The following is a 23660-nucleotide window of genomic DNA, read 5'->3' as shown; positions in this document are numbered from 1 at the left end:
AATGAATTTCTGTTGTTCTAAACCACTAAGTTTGTGGTAATTTGTCATGGCTGCCAGAAGAAACTAAAACACTGTGCTACTCTGCTGAGGTGAATGTGTCTTTAAGAAGATTTCTGGAAGAGGGCGATCTTTAATGCAAAGAGATGAAATAACAGGTGTTTCCGGCATGAAAAATAATGTAGAGGAGGAGACATTTTTAGGGACGTGGGCCTTCTGAGTTCCTTTTAAATGAAGCTTGGCATGTAGCAGCCTCCTCCGAGGAGATGTGCGTCTGGACTAGTTTGAGTGGAGCATTTTACTAAGCCTTAGGGAGGGAAGAAAGAGAAATGAAAAGGATGAATGCACTTTGCCATCTAGGGCACTCAAAAGACACCAAAAGTCCTGAAGGGGAAAAAATGCTGCTTCGGGTAACCAGAAACCCCGAAATAAAATCAAGAACCACAGGAGTACTAAGAGAGAATCTCTAACAAACAGCGCTGTATATCTCTATACCACCCGCTCCTTTATATCCTAGCAAAGTTACAATATATAGCAACGTTAATGCTAGGTGGCTGAAAGAATTAAATATAAAAACATGAAATCACAAAGAAGATTAGAAGGTCACTATATGGCATGTTAGAAGATAATACAGGATGGGAAACAATTTCCTAAGATTAAAAGCAATAGAAAAACTAAAAAGAAAATTATTGGTAATTTTACTGTGCAAAAAGTTTAAATTTTTATACATTTTTTAAAAAGTGAAAGGCAATAACAAGCCAAGAAAATATTTTCAACACAAACATCCAACAATTGGTTAAGATATCATAAAATATATAAGAAAAATATTAACAAACCCAGTAAAATGGGTAAAGGAAATAAATAATTTTCAAAGGAAGAAAGAAATGTTTAATGATGATACTTCCCCAAATTCACTAGTAATTAAAATATGCAAATTAAAGTAACAATAGATACAATTTTAAAATTAACAATGTTCAATGCTTTTACATACTACTGGGGTCAGGTATATCAATTGCCACAGCCATTTAGTAAGCAATTTATTAGTATTTATCAAGAGACTTTAAAATGTTAATATACCTGTACCCTGTGATTATACTTCTAGGAAAGGTTTATAAGGAAATAAAGAAGTATTCAAAGTTTTTTTACCAAGATGTTATGGCAGTGTTATCTATAATAAAATCTGTAAACAACTCAACCAACTTGGGTAATGATTAAGTAAGTTATGGAACATCCATATTATAGAATATCATTAATCCTTCAAGGCATGGGGTAAGGCTTGTGATATCATGGTAAGTTGAAAAGTGGAATAAAAAATTCTATATCTATCAACTATGTTAAATATCCAAGAACACATGGAAAGGACATACACTAAAATCTTAACAGTGGTCATCTCTGGCTAGTTGGATTATGAGTAATTTATGCTCTTATCAGTATTTTCCACATTGTCATACAGTCTCTTCCAATAAGAAAAATATTTAATTTAAAAAGTTTTAAAACTCCTAATAGCCTCCTCAGGGAAGTTTAAATAATGATTTTTAGTGGCAGTGGCAGAAGGTAAAACCTAAACGATGAGACAGACCTTTTTATATAATCTAATAAAATATTAATGCACAGATTTTTACCTGCCAGTCTCAATTTCCTTTTGCCAATTTCTTAGGCTAATATCAATATTTCCCAACCTAGATTTTGGAATACCCCAAGTTATTGTCAATTATCTCATGAGAGTCACAAATTTTTTCTTGGGTAGTTTCCAAGACACCATTTGTTTTTAAAATTTGCAAGGAAAAAGAATACTTTCAGGGAACCTCACCCTGTTCGAAGCAATCAAGATCAGTTTTGAGTTTGTCAAAACAGATCTTGGGCTTTCCTGGTGGCGCAGTGGTTGAGAGTCTGCCTGCCAATGCAGGGCACACGGGTTCGAGCCCTGGTCTGGGAAGATCCCACATGCCGTGGAGCAAGTGGACCCGTGAGCCACAGCTGCTGAGCCTGCGCGTCTGGAGCCTGTGCTCTGCAACAAGAGAGGCCGCAATAGTGAGAGGCCCGTGCACCGCGATGAAGAGTGGCCCCCACTTGCCGCAACTAGAGAAAGCCCTCGCACAGAAATGAAGACCCAACATAGCCAAAAATAAATAAATAAATTAACAAACAAACAAACAGATCTTGATCGAAAGGTAGGTTTGCAGTGGTGGCAGGTAGATTGAGGTGAGGGACAGGAGAGCACAGAAACTGACAAGATGATTTTGTTTCCTACTGTGCATAATTCCAAAATAATTTAGTCTACTTCAAAGGGCACATGGTGCAAATAACCAATGAGTATCCTGATTTCACTTATTGTTTCATTTTCCAGGGCTCTGTATCTTTTTATTCCTCCTATAGCTCTTTTTTATTATTTATATACATTTAATAGAATAAATCAGTAAATCCATAAAATGAAACTGGTGGAGATCTGCTTTCACACTGATCCTGGGTAAATTCTGTAGTTTTCTTTTCTTTTTTTTTTTTTGTGGTACGCGGGCCTCTCACTGCTGTGGCCTCTCGCATTGCAGAGCGCAGGCTCTGGACGCGCAGGCTCAGCAGCCATGGCTCACGGGCCCAGCCGCTCCGCGGCATGTGGGATCTTCCCGGACCGGGGCACGAACCCGTGTCCCCTGCATCGGCAGGTGGACTCTCAACCACTGCGCCACCAGGGAAGCCCTGTAGTTTTCTTTTACATCACGGTTTGGCAAAGTATGGTCTGGAGGCCACATCTGGCCCACCGTCTATTTTTATAAATAAAGTTTAATTGGAACAACCACACAGTATTTGTAACCCAGAAGTATCTATGGCTGCTTTAGTGCTACAATGGCAGAGACTAGATGGTTGACGGTGTCTAAAATATTCACTCTTCGGCCCTTTATTTGCTGATCCCTCTTTTAGATCATAAACTTCTACAGGCTTGCTTGGCAGACGGTCTTCTTTTACACCTTTATAACCTTCACTGAAGAGGAATAAGTACTCCTAAAACTCTAATAAGTATTATTAGGTAGTTACCATACAACATAGGCCCAAGTTTACCCAAGTTTGGATAAATTCAAAGACAGGAAAAATTCACCCACAATCCTAGAGGTAGGTCCAAATCTGCATAATTCTTTGATTTACTTAGTTTTCTTGACTCCTGTTGCAGCTGTCCTCCAAGATGTCCCCTGTGATCTGCTCCACCTGGTATTTATGCCTTTGGGTAGTTCACATTCACACATGTGATGGTATCTCACTTCTAAGACTCATAACATTGTAGTTTTTCTCTCCCTCTGTCTCTGTCTATCTCTCTGTATCTCATCACCTACTGCTGTCATCCCATGGAAAGGCCCACATGACAAGGAACTGGGACCTCCAACCAACAGCCAGTGAGGAACTGAGGCCTCCTCAAAACAGCCATATGAGTAACAGCCCCCGTCCATCTTCCATACGACTGCAGCCGTGGCCAACAGCTTGACTGCTACCGAAGAGAGAACCGGCGCTGAAACCAACCAGCTAAGCTGCTCCCAAATTCCTGAGACTGTCTGTCAGATGATAAATGTCTGCTCAGACTGTCAGATGATAAATGTTTGTTTTTTAATGCCCCTTAATTTGGGAGTAATTTGTTTACACAGCAACAGGTAACGAATGCACTTTCCTCTGCCTCCACTTACATATCCCAGTTTCTAGCTTTGGAAAGCTTTCTGCACAGAACTGTCAGACATAAGACATGGTCCTTGAAATGGATCATGAATTGGATCTAGCCCAGGTCACAATATAAATGTCGTGGGCTTCAAACCAATCGGAAACTTTCCTCTGTACTAGAAAAACTCCAGGTTTACGCCAGCCATTAAAGCAGCTCTTAATTATTCCTCTCTACTGCTACAAAGATACTAAAGACTGAAATGACTGAGGTAACATGGGGGCCCTGGAAACAACACCCTGTTCACACCAGGAGGACTAAAACCCACCAGAACATAGCAAACAAACCCCCAAAGTGTCGTGGGAACCTGAGCTCAAACTTCTCAGACCAGTTTAGGCTTCCAAACAGCTTTCAGCCTTGTTTGTACTTCTACCAGAAGAGGTGAACGATGCCAAAAATATTCACATTTCTGTAGCACTTTGTCATTAGAAAAGTAATGACTTTATGTAGTATCCTATCTTTAATCCTCACAGCAACCCTGACTTGCAGGTTTAAAGTGTTATCTTACTTTAATATTGTACAGCACAGGGATGTATGGCCATTATTTTGTAAGAACTTTAGAGTATAATCTATAAAAATATTGAATCACTACGTTGTAACCTGAAACTAATATAATATTGTAAATCAACTATATTTCAATAAAAAAGAGTCATCTTACTTTAAGATGAGATGAGAGTGAGAACATTAAGAGAGATTAATATTTAAGACAGAGAATATTAGTATCAGAATAGAAAATAGCATCTGATAATTTCTGTGAAGTATTAGGATGTTTTGCAGAGAATGTGTAAAGCCCAGAAGTTTAATGGAGGGGCCTCAGTGGTCAAGTGGGGACAGGCTGAGGTCACCCTGGTGGCACCCCATTACCAGGATTCTACCAGAGAGCACCATTTTTTTCTCAGGTTCACTACCCAGGGCACACTCTCCAGAATAACTTCTATGTTTGGAATAGAGAATCACACCCTTGACCCTCAATTGCTCAAGCCCTCCAAGAACCTTTGTTACCCTGATAACATACTTAACTCCTGGAGGGCAGGTACTCATCTTTGTACCTCCCAGCAGCTTGTAGTACAGTGAATTCACATGGAAGGTCCTCAATAAATGTGTGATAAAGGAAAGGAGAGTGGAAAAGAGGAAGGAAGTAAAGAAGGCATGTGATGAATAATATAATTTTCTTCTTCAACGTATAAAACCCACTGTATTACAAAGTATTTTAAACAAAGGTGTGCAATTTCTCTCGATGGACTTCCTTCTATTTAAAATTTCTAGTGGATGGGGCTTCCCTGGTGGCGCAGTGGTTGAGAATCCGCCTGCCAATGCAGGGGACACGGGTTCGTGCCCCGGTCCGGGAAGATCCCACATGCCGCGGAGCAGCTGGGCCCGTGAGCCATGGCCACTGAGCCTGTGCTTCCGGAGCCTGCGCTCTGCAACGGGAGAGGCCACAACAGTGTGAGGCCCGCATACCGAAAAAAAAAAAAAATTTCTAGTGTACAAACATCGGGCAGAAAACATTAATGGAAGCACAAAGCAGGGGAGAAAACTCCTCTTTGAATTAACAGCGACTCATCTTCTAAGAAATCTAGGTTATGAGGCACAATTAAGAGACTATATGCTTATTGGAATATTTCACTCTCAAAGAGCTTCAAGAGACAAGAGGCAAGCAGAAGACAGCAATGATTTTTGTCATGCTGAAATTAATATTCTACTCCCTTAAGAACATAATCGTTATTTATAGCAGTGTTACCAAGGGCCCTGCCCACAAGCACCTGTAAACAAATTGATGACTCAGCGAACCATGTAAAGAAACCCCTCCATGTAAACACAACCTTGTGGGCGGCACATTCATCATGTCATTTGTACCCACGGATAACATCTGGTTCTGAGAGTCCAGAGTGGACTCACATCAGCTCTTGGCCCTGACAGACTCCCAGGGAGCCAGCCAAGCCTCGGTACAGTGGGTGCTACAGGCTATAGAAACATTCCAAGGACCCCTGGGCGCCTTCACAGGACAAGCTCTGACAAAATATTTAAAGTGCTCAAAACAAAAAATACAACAAACCACAAAGCAATGTGGCTATTTCTGCATGTATCTTCCCCCACTGTGGTGTGAGATCGTCCTACCTACAGGTAGAAAGATTAAGTCAATAAAATAGAACCCAATGCCGCTTTTTCAGTTTGGTGTGTCTGTTTAACCAAAATCGGCAGTTTGTTTGCCCATCTGGGTCTATAATGCCCTTGTCTTAAATTCCACTTCAGACATAATTCCCAAGATGGTTTGGAATCTGAATGTTTAAGTTTCGAAAAGACTGTGTGAAGAAAGTATCTGGACTGAATGAAATATTAAAGTGTCCACCTAAGAATGTATTTATATATCACTTAGGAAGGTTATAGGCTATTTAGAGAGGTTTATTACAAAGTAGGGATTAGGAACCTAAATGATAGAGGGCTGGATGGACACAGTTTTAGGAGGCTGTGGTCTCCAGAGATGGCCCCAAAGGTCTGCCCTCTCTCGGTTCTGCTTGCTGATCTCACGCTGAATGGTGGAGTTATTTTCCCCTTTTGAGCTGCCTTGTAAGAGGTGCTGCTACCCTGGGGGAGAGGCCACATGGAGGGAGGATACAAGGGAGAACCTTGGCACTCGACCAAAAGCAAGAACTGAGGCCCTGGACATACAGTCCCAGTAGGACAGTCCCCACCAGCTCCCAGCTGTTTAGCTGAGTTGTCAGGCATGTGACTGAGGGAGCAATCTGAGAAGTTCCAGCCTCAGCAGGCATCACGTAGAGTACAGACAAGCTGATCCCATGTGCCTTGCTCAAATTCCAATCATCAGAAGCAGTAAAGTGATTGTTATTTTAGGTCACCAACTTTGGGGATAGATGTTAATGCAGCAACAGATAACTGAAACAGGCTAATGTCAAATAGCTTTCTGCTAAAATCCTTTTTTTAAAAATGCCACACTTGGTTATTTCTTATAGAAATCATCCACAGAAAACCCAGTTGTACTAAGAATTTATTAGGTAGAACCTGGAATCTGAATAGATGTACTCTAGAAAGGATAGAAAGATTCAGGGAGTCCCGGTTTTTACTTTAATATATATATATATATGTTTTGTAATTTTAATCTTATTTTAAATGAATAGAGCAGTAGGGGAGGACAAATACAGAATCAACTCAGCAGTACTAAGCACCTAAGATAATTGCAATGTAGTAAGTAGTAATAACTACCTTTTATGGGGTGATTGCTATATCCCAAGCACTGTGCTAAGTGCTTTACAGTTATTATCTCATTTAATCCTTACAACAAAACTGTGAGATAGCTGTTATTATCTACATTTTATATAGATGAGGAAACTGAGGCTCAAAGAGTTTAAGCAATTGGCCTAAAATCACCCAGCTAGGAAGTTGTGGAGCTGGGATTTGAACTTGGCCAGCCCAACATGAAAGCCTTTTAACTACTTAATGTACAATATAGCCTGCAGCTTTAACAGTAAAATAGTTTCATTATTTGGGTACATTTTTTGTGTGTGTGTGGTATGCGGGCCTCTCACTGTTGTGGCCTCTCCTGTTGCATAGCACAGGCTCCGGACGCACAGGCTCAGCGGCCATGGCTCACAGGCCCAGCCGCTCCGCGGCATGTGGGATCTTCCCGGACCAGGACACGAACCCGTGTGCCCTGCATCGGCAGGCGGACTCTCAACCATTGCGCCACCAGGGAAGCCCTATTTGGGTACTTTTATGTTCAGAGAAGAATGTGTCCCACAGTAATAATAGTGAAAATAAAGCCATATTTTGGTCTTAAGTATTTTGCATGCGACTTGGCATCCTTTTGCATTACTACAGTATTCTGTCAGATTCATGCTATATCATCTCAGAAGCTATAGGAAAATTTCTCATATACAGTATGGACATCTCTCCTTTTGCTAGTTTGTTTTATACTTCCTAGAAGATTATTTGTTATACAAAAGGTAGAACTGAGGCATCACCATCTGATTCTGAGGATTTATCCTGACCAGTCCTCCTGTGAACCGTAGCATTTGATTTGTTCTCTACTTTGGCTGGCCCTGCCCATCTCACCTATTTTTCCTTTCTTTCAAAAACACACACTCTCCCTCACACAAGTACATGCTATCCTTTCATTATTGAGAGGGCTCATACTGAATAACCCTGATTAGCAAGGCTTCAGATAGCAATATAGTCCACACAGAGCCAGAAAACAGAAGGAAATGAAAGGAACATAATTTTGTCAAAGGGTAAAATTTCCAGTTTATCAACTCTGCCAGCCCTACAAAATAGTTTTCTATTTCAAAGAGTTTAAACACATTGTAAAAATCCCCCCAAAAAAGAGTTGTTCTAAAACCAAGTGAATGGCTAGTTTTGGTTGCTTCTAGAACCTTAATCAGCAACTTGCTTTCACAAAAGATCAAGGGAAAGGACACTCTTGTTTATCTGATAAAAAGTTGGAGGAGAAGCTACCATACCTCAGAACACCTGATCTGTTACCTCCACAAAGAGCCTTCATAGCCTCTCAGCTTTACCAAATCACACTAGAATTTAGGATGATGCTTTGATATGTGCAAAGGACAATGAACTAAAGGATTGATATGCTTGTTTTAGGACAAACGTTTGTGTGTACTTGCATCCTTAGAGTAAAAGGAGAATCTGATTTGGTATCAGAGGACCTCACCTAAAATACCATGTCTGCCACATCTAACTGTATCACTTTGGGCAAGACACTTAATCTGTCTGATTTTCAGATTCTTCCTCTGTAAAATAAGGATGATGATACGACATGCCACAGAGTTGTTGTAAGATTTAAATGAGATGGTACTTGTGAAAGCACTTTGTAAATTGCAAAGCTCATTACAAATTTTAATTATTATAAGGTCTCCTACCTTACAGGAACATTTTACTATATATTACATGAGTGTACTACTCTTAACTTTCCAAAAAAGTATGCTATAATACTATTATACATCATACTGATTGTTTAAATCAGACACATCAAAAACCAGAAGAGCAGAGATGTTTAATTTATATATATATTTCATATATATATATTTCATATATATATTTCATATATATATATTTCATATATACACACACACACATATATATATGTAAAATAAGCCCACATCTGGGGGAAGAGCATTACTATGCAGAGGGAACAGCAAACACAAAGACTTGAGCTTGATGTGGTTCAAGAAAGTCAAAAAGGCTAGTGTGGGGCTTCCCTGGTGGCGCAGTGGTTGGGAGTCCGCCTGCCGATGCAGGGGACGCGGGTTCGTGCCCCGGTCCGGGAAGATCCCGCATGCCGCGGAGCGACTGGGCCCGTGAGCCATGGCCACTGAGCCTGCGCGTCTGGAGCCTGTGCTCCGCAACGGGAGAGGCCACGACGGTGAGAGGCCCGCGTACCACAAAAAAAAAAAAAAAAAAAAAAAAAAAAAAAAGGCTAGTGTGTATGGAAGGGCTGAATAAGGGAGACAGTGGTAGGAGGTGATGTAGTTAGGGACTAGGTCATGGGCCATGTTGCTTGGAATTTTATTCTTATTGCAATGGGGAGTATTGGAACAGGGGAATAATACCACATGACAGGTTTTTCAAGAATCCCCCTGGATGATATGTAGGGAACAGACTGTAGGGAGAGTAACAGTGAAAAGAGAAAAACCAGACCAGAAGCCACTGGAATAATCCAAGCTAGATATGGTACAAGTATGCACCAGGATGAAAGTAGCAGAGTATGTGCTAAGAAGTGGTCAGATTCTAGACATATTTTAAAGCTATGGCCAACAGAATTTACTGATAAAATGAAGTTGGGGCATGGGAAAGAGAAAGGTTTTCAAGATGATTACAGGATTTTCTTTGGCCTGAATTACTGGGTTATTAGGTTTGCTAGATGGGGAGCACTGGGGAAGAGGTGGGTTTTGGACCTGTTATGTTAGAATGCCACGTTAGACATTTACGTAGTGATGTCAGAAGGCTACTGGATATATGAGTCTGGGATGTGGGAGAGAGGTTGACACTGGAGATATAAATATGAGAGTCATCAGCATATGCATGATTAAATGTGTGAGACTAGACAGCTCACCTAGAAAGTAAATGCAGAGAAAGGAAAGGGCTCCAAGGGTTGAGCCCTGAGGGCTTCCAACATTTAGAAGAGAAAGAGTAACCTACAAGACTGGGAAGAGGAGGAATAAACAGCCAAGGAGGCAAAGAGAGATTCTACGGAGACAGAAGAGAAATGAAGACGTATTAGTGTCACACAAACACAACAAAAGAAGGAAGCCTGGAGGTGTGCAAAAAGATGCTGATAATTTGAGTTAAATAAGGTCTACAAACTGACTTGAATTTTGCAGCCTGGTAGCCCTTAAACCTGATGTTTCCTTCCACATGGAAGGAATTCATTTAGAGTGACTCTTGGCCCCTGTCCACACCTATCCTCACTCTGTCTCTGTAGAGACAGTGACTTCTCCAGGCGGTAAATCTGGGCAGAATTAACTGGGCATGCTTGGTTCACCTCTCCTCCTCTTGGGAGCTGGCTGCTTGCAGGGAGCAGGTATTCTCTGCTTCTACTGGGGCAGGATCTCTGCCCAGGTCGTGGAGCCTGAGATATAATCTGTACAGAACCCAGGCAAGAAAATGAGTGCTATTAATTAGGCAGCCCATGGGGACCTCCAGAGCCTCACTGTGTCAGAGAGTGGCTGGAGTAAGCTTCAAAGGAAAAAACGTGCAGAGAAAAAATATGGAGACAGCAAATATAAACAATGCATATGTGAGGTTTTCTGCTAAAGGGCATCAGAGAAATGAAGAGGGGGACATGGGGCCAAGGCAGCTGTATGTATTTTAAGATAGACGGTATTACAGTGCTAGTTTGCTGATAGGAATGACCCAACAGAGAGGGGGAGGAATACGAAGAAGGAGAGAGCTTACTCATGGAGCAAAGATCCCTGAGTAGGTGAAAAGGGATGGGACCAAGTGCACAGGTGGAAGGCTTGGCTTTACATAGGAGCATGGACATCCATGGTAATAGGAGAAAAGTCAGGGTATAAGTACAAATGAAGGTAAATTAGTGGTGGCTGAATTTTCTCCAAATGAGAAGCAACATCATCCGCTGAGATGGGGGCGTGGGGTTGAAGATCTGGGGACAGGCGATGATGTGGGAGAGTGAAGGACTTAAGGAAATACCATAGGCTTGCGGGTCAGCACCTAGGACCCATCCAGCCTATGCGGTCATGATTGTAGAGTGAAACCAGTCAGCACAGTTGTGAATTTTTCTCCAGTCACTTTCAGTTAGAAAATGTATTTGGTTAGGCAACTGTATTTTGTCAGTATTGGGGTTTTCCCAGGTGAATATAATGGGACGGAGGCAAGGAAGCTGAGGTTGTATGCAAAGGAGTGATGGTAATGGACCAAAAATCTACACTGGAGCGAGTTAGGTGGAATGATAGAAGGTATAAAAGGTAATGAAGGTCAAGGCATGGGATAAACTGAGGTTTCTGGAGGTAGTGAAAATGCTGGTAATGACAAGGCCTACGGCATAACAGTGGGCATGGTGGAGGTGAGGACAGCAAACTGAGACTCAAGGCTGGGTCATCTACATGGGTATTGAAATTGCCAAGAGCCAGGCCAGGAATAGTGCCAGACAGAGAAGGTGATCCCAGTGCTAAATCTTCACTGAATGAGAGGGGGCTGAGCAGGACTGGCAAGGACGCCATATGCTTCTGTGGGGCTGCAAAGGCAGGCAGAACAATGGTCTAGAAAGAGCGACAGGAGGAAGGAAAGCCCCTCCCCCACTGGGTGAGAGGTAGAACTGTGAAAAAGCAGGCATCCACTACGGGAGAGGGACGCCGGGAAGGTAATATCCTAGGAGGGGTATCAAGTATTTGCTCTGAAGCATACCCAGAGGGAGTCTGGGGGGATTTTCCTGGTGATGCACCCCAGATTGCAGAGGACACGGTGGAAGGACTTGGGGAGAAGTTCAGAGAGTCTGGAGAGAAAAGCCCAATGACAAAGAGTGACTAGAGTGAACAGACTTCTGGTAATGACTGAGGCCGACAGCACGCAGGCCCTGGCAGGTTGGTCCTGACGGCCTCTGAATAATCGGTTCTCACTAGAGCCTCCTTTTGGGGCTGGTTCTCAGGGCCACGTGCAGCTGGGCTGGAGGAGGAGAAGGTGGTGCTCAGGGAGCTCTTTGGGCCTCCACGTGCTCCTCACACATGTGGTGAATGAGTGAATCAATGGGAACAATTCTGGCTTTTCACTGCAGCAAGAGTCCTGTGAGTCCTGTGTCATCATTAGATTGTTATTAAAATGTACATTGTTAATAATTTTTGTAGTTTTATTTGGAAGCTGAGGAAAAGCCAGTTGGCTGATTAATTACCCTTCAAAGAGAGCACCAAATAGGAGGAAAAAAACCACCTGTTTTTGTGCTTTGTACTATGTGTTCCTAGAAAAGTTGTTTGGATGCGGAATTTTATAAACCAAATATTATCTATAGCTTGTGGGGTAAAAGAAGTTATTTTGCTAAGTGGAGAATCCTTTGCAGTACAAATGGTTCTGGCTTGCTTATTTACGTAATTTTGCTTTTTGTGTATTAGGTTACCTTAAATGACAACATATAAAGGAGAGCAGTGAAGCAGGAAGAGGGAGGAGGAGGAGAAAGGGAGAAAAGCAAGTTAAAGCAAATTAAATCTTCCAGTATTTTAAAACAGTACCCCAATAGTTCAACTGGAACGTGCTTCAATATACCTCTTGTACTAACATAAATAGGCCCGAATGTTATGCCTGTGTCTATATTTATAACACAAATAAAAATGTTTCTGCTGTAGAGTTTTACTTGAAAACTGCTAGACAGATCAAGTTTTTTTTCCTACTGAATTTAATTCAGAAAAATAAAGAAGAAGCTGAGTGACTGAACTGTGGCTGGGAGGTACCTTAGCAAAATGTACTTGCTATGAAAAAGTCTTGCTCATAAAAACAATTAACTCCAGCATTACTTTGATGAGTCAAGCTTCCTTTAGTCTGCAGGTGATATCAGTTCCTCAATTAATTCAACCCAGACTGTGATTCTCTGAGATCAATTCATTATTTTCCAAAGATCAAGAGTTCATTAAAAAGTAAATGCGTTCTTTCCACACACCAAGAACTACATCAGGGCAGCAAGTGACCAAATGGTGTCCTGGTAGCTTCCAAGAGTTTGTTGAACTTATCAACAGGACAACTCACTTTAGAGTATGCTAGTCACCATCCACCTTTGAAAGACTTTAAAAAATACCTGCTCTTCTCCTACTTTACCACAGCAACATCACTATTCTAAAATGAAGCTCCTGAAAAAGGTGATAATGTGAGTCACACTGGTTTTAGGTACCTAATCTCCACGATTGTTGATAGCATTACCACATCCTTATCTAGCTGTTGATTCCATTTACTTGAAAAGAACTCCTTGAGGGAAGGGACCATCTTTCATCATCCCCAGTAGTCTATATAAAAAACATTACGGAATAAGTAGCAAATGAGAACATTTATATATTGTCCCAAGTTAGACTCAGAAGGACTGAAATGTGTGCTTTTTATTCCTGAAAAAACAAAACAAAAATGTATCTACTAGATTCTTGACAATGCTACCACCTGAAGAGTTTCATTTGCCAATACTTCCCAAATAATACTTAACATGCTCTTTTAACAAGGAATTGATTCCTCTGTGGAATTCCAAGTTTCCATAGTATTTAAAAAAAAAAAGAGAGAGAGAGAGTGGGATGGAGGCGAAATGAAATAGGTCAGGGTAGCAAGACAAAAGGAGTATGATTATTTGGAAAAAAGAAAATTATTTTTAAAGGGGCACTACAATTTTGAATTCATAAAAATACAGTTTGAAACACTAATAAGAATAATGCCGACAGGATAGCTAACTAAGGGCCAAACCATGAAAACGTTAATACAAAATCTACCAAATTGCTTCTTAAAAATATTAAATATGAGATATCAATTTTCTCAAGTCATAAAAACAGTGATACCATACCTGGATACAGAAGAAATGGGTATTGTACTGAAATAAGAAAAGTCTTAAATAGTTTTTTTTTGAATTTGGATTTAGATATTATAATGTATTTCATAGTCTCGAAGTAGACATAATCTACTCATACAATCAGGGATGATATTCAAAATATTTAAGAAACAGATAGATGTCAACTAATTAAAACAGACACCCAATCAATCCAAATGGAAGTTGACTAGGATATTTTACTGGCGGGCATCTGCCATATATCAGTTCTGGACACAATGGAATAATTTGCACCCATTAACCCTTTTTTTTTTTTGAGAAATAACTAATCACCTGGATAATTATAATATATGTATGTAGTTTAATTGTCCAGAAGTTTACCTTTTTTTAATTGTCCATTTGTTAACTTAAGGCATTCATTTGGTTGATTTGTTGTTGTTGTTTAAATTAATTTAATTTATTTATTTATTTTTGGATGCGTTGGGTCTTCGTTGCTGAGTGTGGGCTTTCTCTGGTTGCGGCGAGCCGGGGCTACTCTTCATTGCGGTGCGCAGGCTTCTCATTGCAGTGACTTCTCTTGTTGTGGAGCACGGGCTCTAGGCATGCAGGCTTCAGTAGTTGTGGCATGCAAGCTCAGTAGTTGTGGCTCACGGGCTCTAGAGCACAGGCTCAGTAGTTGTGGTGCACGGGCTTAGTTGCTCCACGGCACATGGGATCTTCCTGGACCAGGGCTCGAACCCGTGTTCCCTGCATTGGCAGGCAGATTCTTAACCACTGTGCCACCAGGGAAGCCCTTGTTATTTGATTAGTCTAATAATGTTTATGAAATCGCTTAATAAATAGAGTGATGTATGAATGTAAGATATTACTCTAATTTGAATACCTTATATATTTTAACAAATGAGCTAATAGCAGAGAGAAGAAAGCAGACTGTTCAGTACCAGAGAAAGAAAGAATAACTCCTATCCTAAAGTGATCCTTCCTGCCCCAAATCAAAAACATCAGACATCATGGGGAAATATAAGGGGTTATCCCAGATTCTGGTGAATTCATTCTCAAGGAATCATAATATATTTTAAGGGATAAACGAAGGGTGTATATATATATATATGATGTTATGGAAAAACCTGAATGAATTTTTTGGCCAACCCAAACACACACACACACACACACACACACACACACACACACACACAAGAACTAGCATTTACTGAGATTCTTTGGTGCGAGGAAATCACTAGGCACTAGAGCTTCAAAGCCATGTTTTCTTCTGTTAAGAGTTTACCAACTACTGAGGAGACAAACATGTAAAGACTGTGTGCAAAAAGGGTTGTCGGGCCATAAAGGAAGTATGTATGTATAGGCCACAGTAGGATCCAGGAAGGGGTCACCAACTCTAATGAGAAGAGCTCAGAGAAGACCGCAAGCTGACCTCAAGGCCCAAAACACTGAGAGAAAGCTGCATCTGGGGTGGAGGAAGGTGAGAGAGGAAGCTGAAACCAAGAGAAATTTGAGATCCTAGTCTGTAGACTAACAGGACAAGACACCAAGTCATATCTAAGGTGGGGTCCAAATGACACCCTACGCATAGCCCTCTGCTTTGGAGGGCCTCTCATGGAGGCTAGAGGCCATACGCTCTCAGGCTTAGCTCCAGTGGTCCTAAAGGCAATCGGGACCCAAACTCCCAAGAAACACATCCACACGTATGGGCGTCTACCATCTGGAACTGATTACATGTAGAAAAGTATGGTAGATACAGAGAATAAACTAGTGGTTGCCAGGGAGGGGGCATGGGGGGATGAGTGAAATAGGTGAAGGGGATTAAGAGGTACAAACTTCAGTTATAAAATAAATAAGTCATGGGGATGTAAGGTACAGCACAGGGACTATTGTAGTAACTTTGTATGGTGACAGATGGCAACTAGACTTATCAAGATGATTATTTCATAACGTATAAAAATATCAAGCCACTATGTTTTACACCTAAAAATAATATAAAATTGCAATTCAATTACACTTCAATAAAAAAAGGATGGTTTCCACCACCCCATATCCCCTACAGCCAAAAATGACTTTACATCAAGTTCCATTCAGGATATGGTAAGGGAAACTTCATTGCCCAAACTTGAAACTTTTTTTTTTTTTCCAAACTCGAAATTTTGAAATCATTCTCTACTCCTCTACACTCCCATTACCCATATCTGGTCAGTAGCTAACCTGTAATCAGTCTCCCTGCATTATTATGCTGATATATGACTTATCTTCCATTGCCACTGTAGCCTCCCAAATCCGAGATCTTACCCCCAGGCTTCCCTGGCCTCTGACCTCGTCACTGGTTCTCTCCTGGATGTGTTGACTCCCTCAGTTTCCCCGGGTGGGAGGGCTTCTTGCCTCCTTTCGAGCACAGCCGCAGCCCCTCTGAAGCCTCCCCACAAGGCCAGGAAGCCTCCTTGGAGATCTCTCCTTTTTGCACGTGTCCACGTTCTCACTCTTCTCACTGTTCTGTTGGCACTTCCTACTCTCACCCTCACCTCTCAGGTACTTGGCATTATCAGCAAATGAGGCTTTCCCCATACGTGAATATACTAGAAAATGGAAGCTTACCAAAAACGTAACCGTTTTTGACAGCAATTTGTGCCCAAGTATGTGATTCTTTGCCCTCAGAGTACACGGAATATAACGTACCTTTCCTTTAATATTTGGAATCATATTGAAGTGTACAAAATTACTACAGCGTACTGTCTGAGCTGGCTGAGAGAATTTCTATATGGTCCCATCTCCTGTTGTAAACACATGTTAAAAGCACATGTTTCTGATCTGCTAGACTTAGGATGAACTGCAGAGGAAATCAGAAAGCAAAGTTTATTAGATCAGTGGCTTTATAGATACAAATCTAAATCAGTATGATCTGGCCTCAGGGACAGCTTCAATCTCTATTCAGAAAGGAATAAAAATTTCAAAACAGCTATATTTGCAACTCAGAGGACTTTTTTCCTGCCTTGGGATTTTTGATAATAAATCAGAGTTGAGCTTGCTGGAGGCTCTTTTGAATTAGTGGAGTAACATTTCTGTGCTAAACTTTCCCAATATGACTAGCTTGTCACTTTAAAACTTGGAAGGGCTAACGTTAATTCTTATATTTCCTTATCTTTCTCGTGGTACTATGCTTAATGTAGATGAGTCATGTCTACTGACTCCATAATTATGAACCCAAGTCATTGCCAAACTCTTGTCATGATGGCAGTTAACAGGTTGGAAAATAGCTGTGAGTTGATGGTGAGGCTGTTCAGGTTGAAACAAAAGTGGAGTTTGGAAAAGGAATTTAGAATTAAATTTGAGTTGTAAATGGTAAAGAACAGATAATGTATCACCTTCCGTTGATGGAAGACACCAATGATGGAAGATAAAGCAGCAGAAAAAGGTAAGAGCATTTGATTATCTTTACAGGATTTAGACTTTGGGAGACACAGGCCCTGTGTCTAGGGTGGTGGTCTGAGGGTCAAACAGAGCAATACCTTCCACATTTTGCTCCTTGGGTTTCTTTCTGACACACAGGGCTAGGACTAGGGTGAGCAAGAGAGGCATCTATGGTGTGAACTCTAAAGAAGTGCCCACTCTCAGGCCACTTGCTCAACCCTGAGATCGAGCGTCTCTATGTTTTATACCCTAGATGCCTCTCTTGACTCACCCTAGTCTCAGCTCTGCTGCCACTTTCTTTTCCTTACTCTTCAACATCTCAGCTGCCAATTTCTAGCACTCCTTTTAAAATATATTTTTTTTTAAATTAAAAAAATCAATTTTAAAAAAGGTAAATTCCACTATGGCTGTCTTCTGTTTGTTAAAGAAAAACGTGCTTGGGGCTTCCCTGGTGGCGCAGTGGTTGAGAATCCGCCTGCCGATGCAGGGGACACGGGTTCGTGCCCTGGTCCGGGAAGATCCCACATGCCGCGGAGCAACTAAGCCCGTGAGCCATGGCCGCTGGGCCTGCGCGTCCGGAGCCTGTGCTCCGCAACGGGAGAGGCCACAACAATGAGAGGCCCGCATACCGAAAAAAAAAAAAAAAAAAAAAAAAAGAAAGAAAAACGTGCTTAAAGGAAAACAAGAAACACAGTATAAGTGGAATCTTAAAAATAAATAAAAACTCAAAGGGGCTTCCCTGATGGCACAGTGGTTAAGAATCTTCCTGCCAATGCAGGGGACATGGGTTCGAGCCCTGGTCCGGGAAGATCCCACATGCTGCGGAGCAACTAAGCCTGTGCACCACAACTACTGAGCCTGTGCTCTAGAGCCCACGAGCCACAACTACTGAGCCCACGTGCCACAACTACTGAGCCCGCACACCTAGAGCCCATGCAATGCAACAAGAGAAGCCACCGCAATGAGAAGCCTGCGCGCTCTAACAAAGAGTAGCCCCCGCTTGCCACAAACAGAGAAAGCCCGTGCGCAGCAACAAAGACCCGACACAGCCAAAAATAAGTAAATAAAATAAATTTTTTTAAAAAGGAGTATTGTGTAGGGCTTCCCTGGTGGCGCAGTGGTTGAGAGTCCGCCTGCCGATGCAGGGGATACGGGTTCGTGCCCCGGTCCGGGAGGATCCCACATGCCGCGGACCGGCTGGGCCCGTGAGCCATGGCCGCTGGGCCTGCGCGTCCGGAGCCTGTGCTCCGCGGTGGGAGAGGCCACGGCAGTGAGAGGCCCACGTACCACACAAACAAACAAACAAACAAAAACCAGTGGCTGTCACAAGACACCCACTGAAGTTGAGGCAGAATTCATTAAAAAAAAAAAAAAAAGGAGTATTGTGTAAATAAAAAAGTAACTCAAATTTATTAAAAAAAAATCGCATAGAAGAAGAGATCAGATTTGTGGTTTCCAGAAGCTGGGGGTTAGAGGGTGGGGGAACTGAATGAAGGTGGTCAAAAGGTACAAACTTCCAGTTACATGATAAATAAGTACTAGGGCTGTCATGTACAGCATGATGACTTCAGTTAGCACTGCTGTATGGCATGTAGGAAAGTTGCTAAGAGAGTAAACCCTAAAAGTTCTCATCACAAAGAAAAATACTTTTTTTTTCTTCTTTTTTTTTTCTCTCTACGAGATGATAGATGTTAAATTGTGGTAATCATTTTGCAATATATTTAAGTCTAGTAATTATGCTGTACACCTTAAACTTACATACTGCTGTATGTCAATTATATCTCAGTAAAACTGGAAGAAAAAAACCACAGAAACAAGTTGGAAATTAAAATCCCCATAAGGCCACAGCCAGAGATAACCATTGTAAAGATTATTCACTGCATATGCACATGCACACATATCTTTTTCAACAAAAATGAGATTAGACTATACATACTGTTCTTACTTTTATTTACTTAACAGTGTATCATGAGTAGCTTCTATGTCCAAAAACATACACACACAATGTGTTTAACGAATACTGTAATTTTTTTTTTTTTTACTAAATCCTTGATTGAAGGACTTTTAGGATGGTTCCAGTTTTTTTTGCTTTTCTAAATCACTCTGAGATAAACATTCATTTATTCAAATATTTACAACTTTCCTTTTTGTTCTCAAAATTTCAGCTGAAGCTCCACATTTGAGAACAATGGGCAACACATTCTGAAGAAAGGTATCCGGAAACCCTGTGCCAGACGGACTGAAATACAGCAGAACCAGTCTAGCAACTATCAACTCCCGCCTCTCACCTTAGGCTAAAATAAAACAACTAGGAATCTGAGGGGTGACCTAAGAGCGCCATCAAAGTAAAGCCTACACCTGCCTGTCCTTCCCTTCCCTCACGGTGGGAAGAGAGAGTACTTTTCTCCCCACTGCAGCAAACCAAGTGAGGGAAGCCCCAAGAAAATCAAAAATAGAAATTAGAAATGCCTGCAAGAAGGAAAGACGGCACTTCCCCCAATACTGTTTATTGCACTATGGAATCTGGCCCTGGAGGTGCCATGGGTCCACGGCACAAGCATTCTTGGGAGAGTCTGACCAGTATGGCCTGGAGTCTGGGGACATACACGGACAAAGGGCAGTGCTGGCTTCTTACCAGGAGAAGTCTGAAGGCTGAGGAACTACAGGCACTCTCAACTGTAAGAACAAGAAAGAGGGCAGCAGGGGGAAGAGTCTGCAGTAAGTTTGCAGGAGTTTTTCCTGGAAGAGATCGGTGCTGCAAAGTTGCCAGACTTGCGCTGTCTTAATTGGGCCCCCCAAGAGGCCTGCTGCCCTGGCAAAGGGAACTTGACAATGAGAGGCTGTGGGACTCCAGGGCAGAGGTCAGAAAAGGCATGCTAAGAGGAGAGTCACATCACTGCCCGTATCGGGGAATGCTGCAGGGTCAAATCACCTGTTGAAGCCTCCAAGGAATCCATAAAAGCACTCCAAGAGTGAACCAAGAGAGAAACAGCCAACATTTGAATACCTGCCATATGCAGAGCCAAAAGAGGAGAGTCAAATTTTGCCAGCCAAATGGAAGATTTTTGCCCCTCTTCCTCCAATCACTCCTTCCCCTGCCTAGTCTTAAAAGTAGAGCTGGAGAAAGAGCACTGGGGATTACTTTTATGGAAACAGATTTTTCAAAAAGCATTTTAATGCAGAATTATGTCACCTACTGTTTTTTATGAAAAAAAGTAGTATCTATTTCCTAAGAACAATTAACTATATATAAAAAACACAAAGAAACATCCTAATGAGATACTTAATGTTATTTAACCTGAGTAAGAAGCTAAAATTATGAGATGGTCTTTGACATTCTATCAATTTTAACTCTGCATATTAAGGGCAATCACAGCTGAAAACCTGGACTCATAAAGGCTGTAGAACCAGGTGGACTCTGAGCTTTCATTGTATGTCGATCACATCTCAATAAAACTGGAAAGAAAAAACTCTCATCTCTCACTTTGCCAGGTTAAAGTCAAATTTATGTGAAAAAAGATCAGGATTTCTTCAAAATTCTGCCAATGGAATTCATTTGCATTCTTTCTTTTGTCCTCAAGTCAATGAGATCATCTTCAGCCAGGGCTATGTGGCTGATGTTGGTTCTATGAGAAAGGAAGAGATTATAAATCCACTTCCAATTTTTAAGTCACGTGGGCTAAAAAGTACTCTTGAAAGTACTTGATAGTGTTTCCAGGTGATCTTCGCCTACAAAGTGATGAAAGTCTGCCTCAACCCTGCTTCTAGTCCTGAAAAGTCCACATAATTGTGTGCCTCTGAACTCTTCTTCCAGAGGGATAGCTTAGAACTCACAGCAAATCTCCCCATGTTTCCCTCTGCTCTAGTAGCAGCATCCTTAACATTGCCTGCAGGGCTGTGAATATCAAGGTTCACATGACTGATAAAGCTAAAAATGTATAAGTGAAGCCAAAACAAACATTTATGGCTTCCTGTAAACTTGCTCCAAGAGTAGGCTTTCCTTATCTCTGTCAAAAGAAAGTGAAACTTTTGAAGAAGGTCAATTAAGTACTTCCAACTTGTCTTCCAGAACCAATGGCCCTCTGTGGAATAGAGAAAAACTTGATATGCTGCTCCAGTTCTTGGTAAAAACTTCTCAAAGGGGAAGAAATTCCAGGCTCTGCCTCTGGAGGAGTAGTCAGCAACAGACAAGGCTTTCTTTGGCCAGGCCCATGGTGGCAATCCATGCCTGTGCAGACGGTCAGTGAGCCAGCACAGCTTGTGGAGTTTCTTCTTCATCAAAGGAGCAAACTAAGTGTGTTGCTATGCATCAAAGGAATTCCACCAGAGCACAGAAGGTCAAGATTCACTTCCATTTGAAGTGTTGTTTAAAAAAGTAATTTTTGAAACTTTCTGGATATTTCAAAGGCAGTGGAAGTCTTTGTAGTATCCAAAAGAGGCTCACAAACCAGAAAGTCTTATCAGATGAAAGAGCACACACAGGATGGAGCAAAACCAGGAGCTGATCGTACCAAGAGGTGTCAGCAATTTCATTCAGTTGGATGCTACAAGGAATGAGAAAATTGCCAATTTCTCCAAAAGCTTGGCTAAGTTCACTGGTGAGAACAAAAAGCACTGAAATCTGGAGCCTCATCAGGTTCCGAGTTGAAGGTGAAAATAAGAGAGAATAAGCTTTGTCTTATTTTCTTTGCTTTAATATTTCCCAACTTCTGTTAGGACAAGTAAACAAAGACCAATTTCCCTAATCAGGAGGGCGAGACTCATGTAGCAGTGATGACCACACAACTACAGTAACAATCCACTACAGTCCATGTCACCCTGCACATGTGTGGGATAAAACAATATTGTAATAACATATTGATACCTTCTTTTTCTAACAAAGTCAGACTTTAAAGTAATAGGAAGGACTTCAGGTGATGCCATGAGGAACTACTAGAAGCCACTCTCCTCCCATTCCAAACATAAAGAAAATCTGGATACATAATAAAATATTTAAAATATGTAATTAACACTCAAAAGCAAGAAAGAGAATTTTATGGTGCCAAAAAGGAGACTCAAACCATCAGCAAAGCAGTGTGAAGCTGCCTGGCATAGGGGGAGGGGGCGTACTGGGGCCAAAAATCCACTCCCTAGAGTTGGATATTTAATGCCAGTACCAGGATGGGCATGGGGGCCTCATGCCTCATGGTGAGGAAGGTGAAATTGTAAGAAGAACTAGAAGAATTTCACCTGCAGCCCTGGCAATAAGATGCAAAGAGAACTTTGAGTAAAAAAAAAAATCACTCAAAAACAATTTATACCCAAGACCTTAAGCCAATGTAGATACAAGTATATGGTGAGAGAAGCTCTCAGACAAGAAACTAAACTAACGTTAAAACTGTTGAGTCCAGGGCTTCCCTGGTGGCGCAGTGGTTGGGAGTCCGCCTGCCGATGCAGGGGACACGGGTTCGTGCCCGGGTCCGGGAGGATCCGGCGTGCCGCGGAGCGGCTGGGCCCATGAGCCATGGCCGCTGGGCCTGCGCGTCCGGAGCCTGTGCTTCGCAACGGGAGAGGCCACAACAGTGAGAGGCCCATGTACCACAAAAACAAAACAAAACAACCTGTTGAGTCCTGGTGAAACCAGTAGGCAGATGCTAGGCTGCCTCCTGGGTGTAACCCCACAGGCCAGGGCACACGTGGGGTGCCCACAGAAATCAACCCTGCTACAGACAAGTTCATCTCAGAAACGTTTCCCAGTCAAAAGTAGATCAATACAAGTTGGATTTTTTTTTTTTTTTGCTGTGTACATGATTTTTCTTTTCTTTTTTTAAATTGAGGTATAATTTATGTACAGCACTGTATTAGTTTCAAATATAAAATGTAATGATTTGATACTTGTACATATTGCTAAATGATCACCACAAGAAGTCTAGTTAACATCCTGTCACCATACATGGTTACAAAATTTTTTTTCAGAACATTTTATGGCCCAAAGTGCCCTGTGATAGTTGAAAAAGCCAATTTCCTCTAGAAACTCAGCAGAAAATGTATTTCAAACTGATTTTACTACCTCAAGTCAACATCACAAATGCTTTCTAATTTATATACATTACTTATTAACCACATTTTACCTTTCATCTTTTTACCCAGTTCTTAAGATTAAAATCCATCTCCCAGGGGTTTTCAACTATTAGCATTTTTATGATGAATACATTTCTTGATTTACTCTCCCACTCTTTCCGCCAAAATATCAATGAAGATATTATGTGACTAAGATTTGGATGTTCAGATATAATCATTCTTTTTTAAAAAAAATTTTATTTATTTTGAGCTGTGTTGGGTCTTCGTTTCTATGTGAGGGCTTTCTCTAGTTGCGGCAAGCGGGGGCCACTCTTCATCGCGGTGCGCGGGCCTCTCACTATCGCGGCCTCTCTTGTTGCGGAGCACAGGCTCCAGACGCACAGGCTCAGTAGTTGTGGCTCACGGGCCTAGTTGCTCTGCGGCATCTGGGATCTTCGCAGACCAGGGCTCGAACCCGTGTCCCATGCATTGGCAGGCAGATTCTCAAACACTGTG

The 23660-nt window shown here is 41.6% G+C and overlaps 1 protein-coding gene across 1 annotated transcript in view; it reads right to left on the bottom strand.

The window, feature by feature from the left end:
* The window catches only part of CRYBG1 (crystallin beta-gamma domain containing 1), a 193408-nt gene that overhangs the window by 126296 nt on the left and 43452 nt on the right, over nucleotides 1–23660 (bottom strand). The gene's annotated exons all lie outside the window — the stretch shown is intronic.

Source organism: Kogia breviceps, chromosome 13 (assembly GCF_026419965.1).
Source record: "Kogia breviceps isolate mKogBre1 chromosome 13, mKogBre1 haplotype 1, whole genome shotgun sequence".
NCBI classification, from domain to species: domain Eukaryota; kingdom Metazoa; phylum Chordata; class Mammalia; order Artiodactyla; family Physeteridae; genus Kogia; species Kogia breviceps.
The sequence above is the reverse complement of the archived record's forward strand: the minus strand, read 5'-3'. Positions and strand labels throughout refer to the sequence as shown.